This window comes from Triticum aestivum, chromosome 1D (genome assembly GCF_018294505.1).
Source record: "Triticum aestivum cultivar Chinese Spring chromosome 1D, IWGSC CS RefSeq v2.1, whole genome shotgun sequence".
In the NCBI taxonomy this organism is placed as follows: domain Eukaryota; kingdom Viridiplantae; phylum Streptophyta; class Magnoliopsida; order Poales; family Poaceae; genus Triticum; species Triticum aestivum.
In genome coordinates, this window is record NC_057796.1 from 13,180,422 (window position 1) to 13,195,547 (window position 15,126).

Consider the following 15,126-nt stretch of genomic DNA (forward strand, 5'->3'; position numbering starts at 1 on the left):
AAATTCTTTTTGCTTTTAATGATTTTGAACAGAAAATACTTCGATAATTTTAGTTGCATAAATTTTATATGATTTTAGTTTCAATAATACTAGAGATTTCTTATAATGTTTTGAACAGAAAATACTTTGTTAATTTTAGTTTCATAAATTTTATTAAAGTTTATTTTATTTTGTCGGAACACAAGAAGTCCGGAGTTGTAATAAGTTATTAAAAATAAAAAAGAGGCGCAATGCTCGTTGATTTGCTTCAAGCCTTTCGGAATAGTGTAGACTGCACTGCACATAGCTCCATGCAGTCTACCTTATTCCTCAAGGCTTGAAGCTAAGCAACGTGAGCATTGCGCCTCTTCTTCATCGTCTCTGCACTCAGGGCTTATAAACCGCTCCTAGTGCCTCTCAGCTAGCGAGGTGGGACTAAAAATTTGCTTAGTAAGAAACTCTAGTACCGGTTCGTGCCACGAACCGGTACTAAAGGTGCTCGTGGGGCCACAGCCTCATTAGTACCGGTTCGTGGCACCAACCGGGACCAAAGGGTGGAATTGGTCCCGGTTCGTGCCACCAACCGGGATCAATGGCCTTGCACAGCGGCGTGGTGGTGGGAGTTTAGTCCCACCTCGCTAGCTGAGCGAGAGCCGCACCTGTTTATAAGGTGCGGTGCGCCTGAGTTGTCGAGCTCCTCTCTAAAGCAGGCTTACGGGCCTAACCTCTCTGTACATGCCTGTGGGCCTACTGGGCCTTTTGCGGGCCTGAATCCTGGCCCATGGATGGGTTTCTAATCGTATTCAGGCCGTGGTGGCCCAGTAGGTAGCATAATTTTTAATTTTTAGCCTGTTATTTTTCATGCATTTACTAATTATTTTGAGCTATAAGACCCTAAAATTGAAAAGCATTTCAAATGAACTCTGAAAAGGTTGAAAGTTGGCATGGTATCATCATTTCATCCACATAGCATGTGCAAGAAAGTTGAGAGGGTTACGGCAAAAACTAGATGCACTTCGTGTACAAAACGGACAATGGTATCATACTCGTCTGTTACAAAGTTGGCATGGTATCATCATAATAGTTGCGGGAGAAAGTCTTCACTTTTTCTTCGCTTGTGTCATTTGCTTATTGCGCCGTAACCATGGATAATCTTCATCGTTTATCAGGATGCTTGGGTCAGCCTTGACTTTGAAGGGAGGAATTTCATGAAACTTTTCATAATCTTCAGACATGTCTGTCTTGCCCTCCACTCCCACAATGTCCCTTTTTCCTGAAATAACTATGTGGCGCTTTGGCTCATCGTATGATGTATCCGCTTCCTTATCTTTTCTTTTGCTCGGTCTGGTAGACATGTCCTTCACATAGATAACCTGTGCCACATCATTGGCTAGGACGAACGGTTCGCCAGTGTACCCAAGATTGTTCAGAGCCACTGTTGTCATTCCGTACTGTGGGTCTACCTGTACCCCGCCTCCTGACAGATTGACCCATTTGCACTTAAACAAAGGGACCTTAAAATCATGTCCGTAGTCAAGTTCCCATATGTCCATTATGTAACCATAATATGTGTCCTTTCCCCTCTCGGTTGCTGCATCAAAGCGGACACCGCTGTTTTGGTTGGTGCTCTTTTGATCTTGCTGTGATCGTGTAAAATGTATTCCCATTTATCTCGTATCCTTTGTAAGTCAATACAGTCGAAGATGGTCCCCTGGACAACAAGTACAACTCATCACAAACAGTGGTGTCACCTCTGAGACGTGTTTCCAACCAATTGCTGAAAGTCCTGATGTGTTCACATGTAATCCAGTCGTCACACTACTCCGGGTGTTTGGAGCGCAGACTGTTCTTGTGTTCATCGACATACGGGGTCAGCAAGGTAGAGTTCTGTAGAACTGTGTAGTGTGCTTGATACCAAGAATATCAGTCCCTGCATATTATTGAGTCCCCTCCAAGCGTGCCTTTTCCAGTCAGTCTGCCCTCATACCGCGATTTAGGGAGACCTATCTTCTTAAGGCCAGGAATGAAGTCAACACAAAACCCAATGACATCCTCTGTTTGATGGCCCATGGAGATGCTTCCTTCTAGCCTAGCGCGGTTACGGACATATTTCTTTAGGACTCCCATGAACCTCTCAAAGGGGAACATATTGTGTAGAAATACGGGCCCCATAATGACAATCTCGTCGACTAGATGAACTAGGACGTGCGTCATGATATTGAAGAAGGATGGTGGGAACACCAGCTCGAAACTGACAAGACATTGTGCCTCATCACTCCTTACCCTTGGTATGATTTCTGGATCGATCACCTTCTGAGAGATTGCATTGAGGAATGCACATAGCTTCACAATGGCTAATCGGACGTTTTCCGGTAGAAGCCCCCTCAATGCAACCGGAAGCAGTTGCGTCATAATCACGTGGCAGTCATGAGACTTTAGGTTTTGGAACTTTTTCTCTGGCATATTTATTATTCCCTTTATATTCGACGAGAAGCCAGTCGGGACCTTCATACTGAGTAGGCATTCAAAGAAAAAATATTTCTCTTCTTTCGTAAGAGCGTAGCTGGCAGGACCTTCATACTGCTTCGGAGGCATGCAGTCTTTTTCGTGCAAACGTTGCAGGTCCTCCCGTGCCTCAGGTGTATCTTTTGTCTTCCCATACACGCCCAAGATGCCTAGCAGGTTCACGCAAAGGTTCTTCGTCACGTGCATCACGTCGATTGAAGAGCGGACCTCTAGCTCTTTCCAGTAGGGTAGGTCCCAAAATATAGATTTCTTCTTCCACATGGGTGCGTGTCCCTCAGCGTCATTTGGAACAGCTAGTCCGCCGAGACCCTTTCCAAAGATTACGTGTAAATCATTGACCATAGTAAGTACGTGATCACCGGTACGCATGGCGGGCTTCTTCCGGTGATCTGCCTCGCCTTTGAAATGCTTGCCTTTCTTTCGACATTGATGGTTGGTCGGAAGAAATCGACGATGGCCCAGGTACACATTCTTCCTGCATTTATCCAGGTATATACTTTCAGTGTCATCTAAACAGTGCGTGCATGCGTGGTATCCCTTGTTTGTCTGTCCTGAAAGGTTACTGAGAGCGGGCCAATCGTTGATGGTTACAAACAGCAACGCGTGCAGGTTAAATTCCTCCTGTTTGTGCTCATCCCACGTACGTACACCGTTTCCATTCCACAGCTGTAAAAGTTCTTCAACTAATGGCCTTAGGTACACATCAATGTCGTTGCCGGGTTGCTTAGGGCCTTGGATGAGAACTGGCATCATAATGAACTTCCGCTTCATGGACATCCAAGGAGGAAGTTTATACATACATAGAGTCACGGGCCAGGTGCTATGATTGCTGCTCTGCTCCCCGAAAGGATTAATGCCATCCGCGCTTAAACCAAACCATACATTCCTTGGGTCAGCTACAAACTCAGCCCAGTACTTTCTCTCGATTTTTCTCCACTGCGACCCGTCAGCGGGTGCTCTCAACTTCCCGTCTTTCTTACGGTCCTCACTGTGCCATCGCATCAACTTGGCATGCTCTTCGTTTCTGAACAAACGTTTCAACCGTGGTGTTATAGGAGCATACCACATCACCTTCGCAGGAACCCTCTTCCTGGGGGGCTGGCCGTCAACATCACCAGGGTCATCTCGTCTGATCATATACCGCAATGCACAGCATACCGGGCATGCGTTCAGATCCTTGTACGCACCGCGGTAGAGGATGCAGTCATTAGGGCATGCATGTATCTTCTGCACCTCCAATCCTAGAGGGCATACGACCTTCTTTGCTGCGTATGTACTGTCGGGCAATTCGTTATCCTTTGGAAGCTTCTTCTTCAATATTTTCAATAGCTTCTCAAATCCTTTGTCAGGCACAGCATTCTCTGCCTTCCACTGCAGCAATTGCAGTACGGTACCGAGCTTTGTGTTGCCATCTTCGCAACTGGGGTACAACCCTTTTTTGTGATCCTCTAACATGCGATCGAACTTCAGCTTCTCCTTTTGACTTTCGCATTGCGTCCTTGCATCGACAATGACCCGGCGGAGATCATCATCATCGGGCACTGGTTCCTCTTGATCTTCAGCAGCTTCCCCCCTTGCAGCATCATTGGGCACATCATCTGGTTCCTCTTGATCTTCAGCAGCTTCCCCGGTTGCAGCATCACCGTATTCAGGGGGCACATAGTTGTCATCGTCCTCTTCTTCTTCACCGTCTTCCATCATAACCCCTATTTCTCCGTTCCTCGTCCAAACATTATAGTGGGGCATGAAACCCTTGTAAAGCAGGTGGGTGTGAAGGATTTTCCGGTCAGAGTAAGACTTCGTATTCCCACATATAGGGCATGGACAACACATAAAACCATTCTGCTTGTTTGCCTCAGCCACTTCGAGAAAATCATGCATGCCCTTAATGTACTCGGAGGTGTGTCTGTCACTGTACATCCATTGCCGGTTTATCTGCGTGCATTATATATAATTAAGTGTGTCAAAAACCATTACAGAGCATCATGAATAGATAATTAAGTGACCAAATTAATAGAAGTTCATCATCACATTAAAACCAAAGTACATACATAGTTCTCATCTAACAACATATATATAGCTCTCCAGAGCATCTAATTAATTAAACCATACGTTGAAACTATGTAAAACATTTCAATGCGAAAACAAATGCGATCATAATCGCAACCAAGGTAACAATTGATCCAACGGCATAATGATACCAAGCCTCGGTATGAATGGCATATTTTCTAATCTTTCTAATCTTCAAGCGCATTGCATCCATCTTGATCTTGTGATCATCGACGACATCCGCAACATGCAACTCCAATATCATCTTCTCCTCCTCAATTTTTTTATTTTTTCCTTCAAGTAATTGTTTTCTTCTTCAACTAAATTTAACCTCTCGACAATAGGGTCGGTTAGAATTTCCGGTTCAACCACCTCCTAGATAAATAAAATCTATGTCACGTTGGTCGGCATATTTATCATAAACATTAAATGAACCAAATAGTTATAAAATGATAATATATACCACATCCGAATCATAGACAGGACGAGGGCCGACGGGGGCGGATACCAAAACCATCGCACTATGTAATAAGAAGGAATAATAAAAGTAACAAAATTAGACAAGTATCTATCTAAAGTAAGAATTTTTTCCTTTCAGAAAGAAGATAAGAACAAGAGGCTCACCACGGTGGTGCTGGCGATGAGATCGGCGCGGGCGATCGACGACGGTGAAGACGGGGACGGGACGTGACGGACCGCTAAACCTAGACAAATCTCGGGGAAAATGGAGCTCGGAGGTCGAGTTTCGAGAGGAGAAAGATTAACTAGTGTGGCTCAGACATTTCATCGAACACCTCATGTGCATAGGAGGTAAGCTAGAGCACCCAAATGCCCTCCCCTCGCCGGCCGAAAAAAACAGAGCACTGTGGAGTTCTCTGCTGTGGTGACGGGGTATATATAGGGAACTCATTGGTCCCGGTTCGTGGCACCAACCGGGACTAAAGGCCTTTGGTCCCGGTTTGTGGCACCAACCGGGACCAATGCCCCCTTTAGTCCCGGTTGGTGGCACCAACCGGGACCAAAGGCCTTGTGCTGCCCCGCGTCAAAAGTTTAGTCCCACCTCGCTAGTTGAGAGGGCTCGAGAGTGGTTTATAAGCGCTGCTGCGCCCACCCTCTCGAGCTCCTCTCTACTGCAGGCTTTCGGGCCTAACCGTTCTCTTTGTCTGTGGGGCCTACTGGGCCTTCTGCGGGCCTGAATCCTGGCCCATGGATGGGTTTCAAGTCGTATTCAGGCCGTGGTGGCCAAGTAGGTGGCATAATTTTTTCTCTGTTTTTTGTTTTCTCTTTTGCTTTATTTGTTTTGTTTTGTTTCTACTTACAACAAAAAACTTATTTATTTTATTTCTAATTACTTATGTATTTTACTTTAATTATTTTATTTTTATTTATTTTACTGCTGCTATTTTTATCTATTTTACTGCTGCTACTTTTATTTAATTTATTAAGGTTTATTTATTTTAGTTACTATAGTTTATTTTATTTTATTTTATTAAGGTTTATTTATTTTTATTTATTTTATTAAGGTTTATTTATTTTATTTACTATAAAAAAATGAACATAGATGCGCCTATAGAGAAAATTCAACCTAAATTCATAATAAATTTCTATGAAATTCAAAGAAATTTACTGTGAATTTAGGTCAAATTCCCTGTATAAGGGCATCTATTTTGACTTTGAGAGGAGCTCAACAAGGCAGAGAGGGACGGGCTTATAAACTGGTGTGAGCGCCCTTCGGTTGGCGAGGTGGGACTAAACACTGGCCGCAACTAGGACCAGCCCTTTAGTCCCGGTTTGTGGTATGAACCGGGACTAAAGGGTGGTGGGCGAGGAGCGTCGCCCATTGGTCCCGGTTTGTCCCACCAACCGGGACCAAAGGGGCCGGACGAACCGGGACCAATGCCCCCACGAGGCCCGGCAGGCCCCTGGCCGCACGAACCGGGACCAATGCTCGCATTAGTCCCGGTTCGTGACTGAACCGGGACTAATGTGGATATTGCCCTGTGACCAAAGCCCAGTTTTCTACTAGTGCTAGCCCCCTCCGGTGTCTATATAAACCGGAGGGTTTAGTCCGTAGGACAACAACAATTACAATCATAGGCTAGCTTCTAGGGTTTAGCCTCTACGATCTCGTGGTAGATCAACTCTTGTAATACTCATATCATCAAGATCAATCAAGCAGGAAGTAGGGTATTACCTCCATCGAGAGGGCCCGAACCTGGGTAAACATTGTCTCCCCCGCCTCCTATTACCATCCGCCTTGGACGCACAGTTCGGGACCCCCTACCCGAGATCCGCCTGTTTTGACACCGACATTGGTGCTTTCATTGAGAGTTCCACTGTGCCGTCATGATAAAGGCTTGATGGCTCCTCCGATCATCGGTAACGGTACGATCCAGGGTGAGGTTTTTCGGCGGCTTCGTACTGCGGGCCAACTCACTTGGCCATCTGGAGCAGATCGAGAGCTACGCCCCTGGCCGTTAGGTCAGGTTTGGAAACTTAAACTATACTGCCGACATCCACGGAGACTTGATCTTCGACGGATTCGATCCCATGTCGGGTGCGCCGCACAGTCACGACGAGCATGACTTAGCTCTGCCGTCGAACGGCTTTCGGGAGATCACACCTGTGGATATACTCCGGCCTTCAATCCGGAGCAGATCGCGCCGTCTGACGACGGGTGGATGGACCCCGCCACGGAGGCCGCACACTCAGCGGCGATAGAACCGAATACTGACTTCACCTCCTATGAGACCTGTGTTGCCGGACCCTTGGATTCGTCCCCGGCCACGGGCTCCGAACCGCCTGCGTCCGTGCCTATCGAATTTGATTGGGCACCAATCATGGAGTTTTCCTCCGCGGATATCTTTCAACACTCGCCCTTGGGCGACATGCTAAATTCGTTAAGGTCTCTCTCCTTGTCAGGAGGCCCTCGGCCGAACCATGTCCGGCTTGAGTGGGAAGCGGACGACGAAGAAATTCGTTCCCCACCCACCACCCACTTAATAGCCACTGTCGACGACTTAACCGACATGCTCGATTTCGGCTCCGAAGACATCGACGGTATGGACGACGATGCAGGAGAAGAACAGGAACCACTGCCCACAGGGGGCTGGACTGCCACCTCATCATATGATATATACAAGGTGGACACCCCCAAAGAAAGCGATGGCAATAAGGCAATGGAGGATAATCCCCTCGAGAAGCAACCTAAGCACCGTCGTCATCGTCGCCGCTCTAAGCCCCGCCATAGCGAAAGCAGCGATACCGTACTACAAGAAATATGTCAACTTGCGACCCTCACTATTGCTCACTGAAAGGTCATTGATTTTCATTTGCAACCTTTTTTTGACCAAAAACAGATGGTCAAAAGCTGGCGGTCGTAAACTGAAATTAACGACCTTCTCTGTGAGAAGGTCGTGGAATTCCACGACCAAAACAAAAGGTCATTGTTTCACCACGTCGGATCCGACGTGGCAATCTGACGTGGCAAAATTACGACCAATTGAAAAGGTCGTTGATAAGATTCAGCCCGGTCCAGTTCAATGTTTTACAAGGGCCAAGCCCAACAATTCAGCATTTTTATATATTTTTTTTCTTATTAATTTTGGTCAGCTATATGGGCCAGGCCCAACTATTCGGCCTTTTTAATTTCTGGGCCATTACTATTAATTTTCTATTTTCAGCCATATTATTTTTGCGCTGGTCCCACTGGTCAGATTGGTCCCACTTGTCATGCTGATATCACAATTGGACCCACACATCAGAAATTTCAAAATTTGTCAACCAATTTACATAAGTGGGTCCCCCTGGTCAGGTTTCCATTTCATAGGTATTGAAATTATATACACAATCAATGTTTCAAACAGATTATAGAGCAAATGAAATTCATCCAAAACAACATTAAATATTACAATACATAATATGCTACTCTGACTAATATTACACTCTGCCTGATATTACAATACATAATATGCTACTCTTGCTGATAGGCTTCACGGCTTCACACTTCATACTTCACCTATGCAAAAAAGAAGAAGAATAAGAACCTGTAGGCAGGATCAAACATAGCTTATAAGCAAGAATTGACAATAAGCTCAATTTAACAACACAAGATTTTGATATATTTATACAGTTCATGAGGTCAGCTGACTATTAACGGCTTTCCCATAGATTACAAACAATTATGTGTACAAGGCAATTCAGCATTTAAGTTGGAAGGTGTTCAATGGCAAAACATAACATGATATATACTAAAAAACTTGAACTAGCAATATGCAACTAAATTGGCTATTAATACAGCAAGCATGACATGACAACAACTGCTTGATAGATTTGATTAAACGTGTATGAAGCAGCAGCACGCATAGACAACGGTGGTATATATGAAGGATTATAGATTGCATAACTGGTCAACTAATCTTCCATCTATATTTCTATCAGCAGCACACTAGATAGGCCACACATTTATTCCTACAGTACAGTGAGGTAAAAACAGATTATGGTGCCTGCCAAGTGAGGTAAAAACAGATTATCAGCAGCACACTAGATAGGCCACACATCTATATTTCTATGAGCAGCACACTAGATAGGCCACACATTTATTACATTTACATGGTGGTGGCTGGCTGGCAATCATGGCTGCTAGCTCATGCTGCCAGTGTGCGTGCACATCTCCCCGCTGGAACCAACCAAACCCAAACGAAGCAACAAGTAGCAAACCACACATGTGCTAGTAAACTTCAGTATGAAACAGTTCCTCGCCGAAAAAAACTACCAAAGCATTTCCAAGAATTTCGAAGAAACCGCCTCAAGTCGATTCAGCCAAGGATATTATTTTCCACAAGCAAAAAACTATGGTTGAGCTCGCACATGGGCATGGGGTTTTTTGGGTTTCAAGACACAAATCACAGAACTGGATGGGCATATAGAAGGTACATTGTGAACATACGGCGTCAACCTGCTGGATTTACTTGTCCTCAGTGATGAGTAGCTGCTTCCTCCTTGGGCTTGGTCATCTAGACAGCCAAAAAAACATGCAACTGTAAGAAGATGGATTGATGGTAAAAAGAGTGAAGAATTGTGATTCAGTGAACAGAAAAGTATATGTACATTATAATACTGCAGACAAGAAAATAATAAGCCTAATATGAAGATAAGTGTTTTTCTTATTGATGGCTGTAAGATGGACTGATGGTAAAAAGAGAGAAGAATTGTGATTCAGTGAACAGAAAACAAGACGTTATTATTCAGCAGTGATACTCGATATTTGACATGTATGGTTTCATGTATATACAAAGGCAGAGCAATGTACAAGATAAATCGTTTTATATAAAGCGTGTCCAATCAATATCCAAAATGCTATCGAGCAGAGCATAGAAACAGAGTCCCAAAAATCTAATTATCTGCTGCGGCCCTGAGACGGCCCCTGCAGGTCTTGAGCTATGCATGTATCTTGCACTGTTTATGTACATAGTTTGGATACAGCAGCTCCTATCTTCGCGAGATGCATTGAACAAATGTTCTTGAGTATGCTCTCGCTGAGATCATGAAAGCAAAAGATCCAACAGTGCCTGTCCTTCGCCTGTGCTTCTGCCTTTTTTCCTTTATCTTTTACGCTGCTGTCTCTTGGTTCTGCTTGTTTGAGTGGCTACTAAGTGAGTGGCAAAAAATTGCAAGAAACTCTGTACTTCCTCCATATAGAAAGTATAAGAGTAGTGATCTAAATACTCTTATATTTCTTTTATGGAGGGAGTGCGTCGTGTTGCCGGACGAACCAAGCCTACATTTTGCAACGCGCTTACTTGTAATTTTGGATGCAACAATCAGGTGAATCAGGTTCTTTTAGATAAACACGTATGTATTATATATTACTCCTAAATATAATTCTTTTTAAAGATTTCAATGCGGACTACATACGAAGCAAAATGAGTAAATCTACACTCTTAAATACATCTATAGATACATGTGCAACAGATATTGAAATCTCTAAGAAGTCTTATAACAAGAACAGAGCTGACCAACAGCGTACAGCAATAAAAAACCTGCAAGCCCTAACAATGTTTTCCAGCATACAGCAACGCTAGGGAAGAAACAGATCTACAAATCCTAAAACACAACCGCCAACGTCCCAGTATCAGTATTCAGTACCAAACGCGAAATTCAAAGCCCCCAGGCACAGGCAGGACCTGGCGTGCGTTTCAGCCATCTCAGAAAATGTGCACAGGCAGAATTTGCATATGTGAAAGCAGTCATATAACAAGAATCATGTACCTAAACTGTCTCAGATCTTGTCGACAAGGTTCTGTGATGTCGCTACAAAACTCGGATGCAAAAAGGGTATATACAAAAACTTGTGTTCATATAGGTTCCTATCATGATAGCATTGGCCGATATAACATGCCACAGCTGTGAGCACAAAAAGCTGGGATAAAAGTGGAGGTGGTAGCACGTAGACATCTACAAGTGGTGACATGTTTTGAGACTTCAGTGCATACACAAGCTTTCTTCTATATGTCCACTCAATATTATTTCAAAAATCTATATTAGAGAAAACTTCAGTGCATACAGAAGTTCTCTCAAGTCTCATTGCAAATATCAAGTGCATACACAAGCTTTGATTTGAGTGGGAATGGTATGAAAGGGGCATATAAGGACAATATACTCAAGAATTGCATATCTTTTTTTTTTGAAACGAAAGGGGTTGCCCCCCTGCCCCAACTTTTTATTGAAAAAGCAAAGGCAACCAAAGCACACTGTATACAGCTCTCGGCTCCAGCCAGAAGTAGCCGCAACAGAATTATTACAAAACGATGGAGCTAAAAGTCTGTTGAAACGCCCACAAGAGAACTAAGTAACAGGCCCCTATAGGGAAGGCAAATCACAAGCTATGAAACCCCTATAGGGCTATCGGCATGCCAGGCAATCCTAAGCAACTCCCCGCGATGATGGTCGAGCAGCTTCAAGCATTGGAGGAGTAGCACAGCTTGGGAGTCCACGCACAGGATCTTCCATTGATGGATACGCCTCCCCACCATTCCCAATACACATTTGATACTTCGCCATCTTCTTGCCTGAAACACAATTTCATTCCGAAACAACCATAAGCTCCATAAGGTAGCAGCAGAGATCAGGTTTATTGCATCATAGCATTTTTTTCTTCTTCCAAAAAGGAATAAAAGATTCAAACGATTCTGGTACAGGCATCTTAGTGCAATTAGAAATCACAAGCCAGACTTGCCGGGCCACCACACAATCAAAAAATAGATGATGGATACTCTCAACTTCACTACAGAAGACACATGTCAGGTCCTCCACATGTTGGCGTTTAGCCAAATTGTCCCAGTCAGACTCTTGTTATGCACCATTAACCCAAGAAACACATGGATATTAGGAGGGACTCTAATCCTCCAGATAAAATCTCTCCAGAGAGAGACCACGCCCCCCGAATTAATCACTTTATACATAGATTTCACTGAATATACTCATTTATTTTCCAAGGTCCACACAGGCTTATCAGCCATGTTGGATAAAGGGATACCCTTAACCACCTTAAGCATCTCATTCCAAGAGCACAAGGTATCTTCACTAACACATCTCCTAAAGGTCAGCTTCAAATTCTGCCCATCCCAAACCTGGGCCACAGAGGCATCTTGTTGCTGACAGTTTACAAAGAGGTCCCAAAACCTAGTCTTGAGTGAAAAATCACCCACCCAGGTGTCATGCCAAAAGGAAATTTTTCTCCCATACCCAGGGATCCACCTATAAAAGGTCTTAGCAGCAGAAAACGCCTAGGTAAAGCTTTTCCAGAAGGGAGAGCCTACCCCAGTTCTGGGCCAAAGTATATTTGGTCTATCCACATTATATTTATACTTAAGAAACTTCTTCCAGTCACTATCTCTACCATCAAAGAAACGTTTACTCCAAGCAGCAAGTAAGGACATATTAAACTCCCTAAGATTAGGAACACCCAAGCCTCCCCACTCTTTCTTTTGAGAGACGAGCCCCCACTTGGCCAAGTGGTACTTATGATTGTTACCAACATTACCCCAGAAAAAGTGGGACATTTGAGAAGTAATAGCATCAATTGCTCACTTAGGGAATTTCATAATGGACATTAAGTAAGAAGGAATACTAGCAATGCAGGTAGCAAGTAAAATCAATTTCCCTTTGTAAGACAGGTTTCTCCCCAACCACCCAGCAATATTCCTGATAATTCAATCAATAATTGGTTGGATATCCTCTCTCCCGAGCTTCTTGAAATGTAAAGGAACACCAAAATATTTAAAAGGCAATTCCCCAATTTGACAACAGAAAATTTGAGCAAACTCTTTAGCATTCTCCTCATCAATATTGATGGTATGCAGGTCACTTTTATGAAAGTTGATACAAAGACCAGATAGCTTTTCAAAATAGGCCAGGATCCATTTTAAGTGTCTAGCATGATCAACAGAGGCATCTAAAAAGAGCAGTGTGTCATCAGCATGTTGCAAACTGACCACACCACCAGGCACCACATGAGGCAGAAGCCCTTTAATCAGATTATGGCTAGTAGCTTTCTTCAACATTTTAGAAAAAACATCAGCCACTAAGTTAAAGAGGAGAGGAGTGGAAGGGTCACCTTGTTTCAGCCCTTTCCCTCCCATAAAATGAGGACCAAAAGTATCATTAATTTTCACAGCAAAAGTCCCCTGATGAAGACAGCTACAAACCCAACCTATCCATTTTTTACCAAAACCTCTAGACCTCAACATTTCCACAAGGAAATCCCAATTCACCTTATCATAGGCTTTTTCATAGTCCAATTTTAATACCAGGCCGCTTGAACCAGATCTGTGGATCTCATGAATCACTTCATGAGTTGCATATCTACATAGAAATGATGCTGATCACTTAATTAATTAAGTGAGCAGGCAACAAAGGCAATTGGAAATCTAGGGGCAGGAGGTAGTGAGAGCAACGCATGAGGGATCGTCAAGATGTAGGGGATGGAGGTGTCTCACTTGGTTTCAAAATAAGATGCACACAAAGACAACCACATAAATATAGCAGTGCATAGTACTGAGGAAAATAGGGACATCTCTTTGCCAACATGTATAATTCGAAGCAGCAATAGCGAGCAGAGGAAGATGAGAGGGAGATGGAGATGCTACCTGTCGTGGTGGGTCGGCATGGACGTGCTTGAGCTCGGGGCAGGACCTCTTGGTCGCCCTAGGAGAAGAGCAGCAAACCCCTCATGGCCCTCCTGCTCGCGATGCCGTATAAGCCCGCCACCTAAGAATAGCAAAATATAAGTCTGAACCAGGATATGGATTCAGCAACAATAACCATCGTCAACAAGCACACTTCCTTTCATGTAGGTTTAAAATATGAAAAAAATAGAACATATGGTTCAGCTATAGTCATACCACCTATACAATGATCAGGCAAAGATATATTTTGACCTGAGGACCAGCATGTCTGCCTCAGCAACTATCTAAAATTATCTAATATGCCAACAATTATTTATTGATGCTTCCCACTAAGCTTCATTAGCTACAGGTGAAATGATGAGAGGTCTAGGAAGAGCTAACACCTCATATAATCAACACACAATGATAATAATAATTAAAAGGATGGGTTAAGTATGTGTCAGTAGCAACCTCTAGCGACTTGTACCCAAGTCAGATATACTGACTTAATCTTTGTGATTCTTAGATCTAGTCCTGCTCGTGTTCTTATGTAAATTAGCTCACCAGTGATGTGGCAATTTGTTTCACTGCATGTAACAAGGTCCAGTTGCGCAGCAAGTTTACCGTCCAACCAAACACCCTCTTACAAGCAGAAATGCATTCACTTATGTAACTAAGCGAAGCCAGCAGTCAGGTTGTTGGTCTGGTACTTGTCGAACTAACAATCTATGGATTTTGCAGTCTAAGTGAGATCACTATATACTAATTGCACACAGTTGCAGCAGCGCCATCCAACCAACGGACGAACGAACCGACCCAGTCAGACCAAGAAGGAAAACAAGCAGATCGGATGGGAGGGGGCTGGTTACCACCCTGGCGCGTTTGCCCTTCTCCTGGATGGCATCATCCTTGAGCACCCTCTCCATCTGCCCCAACCACATAGACGGAGAGAAAAAATGTTAGGAATGCGTCACGCTGAACCAGCCACGGAGAAGAGAACTGACTGGGGGCGGTCGGGCGGGGTACCTCGGGGACGGACGATGGGGCCGACGCAGGGGAGAGGGAGGAGGGACGTCAGGGCGTGGTAGGTGCGGCGTCCCGAGCACGGGATGGCGTCGGCAGGGAGCAGGCAGGCAACCGTCTGGTGACGCGGCCGGGCAGACGAGACGCGTTGGCGTCCCGTGACGGAGGTCCATGGCGTGTGCACGCGGGCAGCCCACCTCACTCTGCGTGTGCGACTCCGGTGAGGCACAGGCCAGCGTGCTGGATCTGGGATCTGGCCGCCGCATGTGCTGTTGGGCCTGGGTGCTACTGGGGGTAGGGGAGAAGGGGAGGTGGAGAGGGTGGGGCGTCGGGCGTGTGGGAGGGGAGGGAGCGGAGGCCGGCGGCGATGCGTAAGGTCGTC

The 15,126-nt window shown here is 44.6% G+C and overlaps 1 long non-coding RNA gene across 1 annotated transcript; it reads right to left on the reverse strand.

Annotated features, from left to right (window-relative positions):
• Window positions 1–8,341: 8,341 nt before the first annotated feature.
• On the reverse strand, window positions 8,342–13,929 carry LOC123162953 (uncharacterized). The gene is made up of 3 exons (XR_006481604.1): window positions 13,704–13,929; window positions 9,512–9,569; window positions 8,342–8,572 (listed from the first exon to the last, which is right to left on the reverse strand). It is a non-coding gene; the product is annotated as an uncharacterized lncRNA (long non-coding RNA).
• Window positions 13,930–15,126: the final 1,197 nt, after the last annotated feature.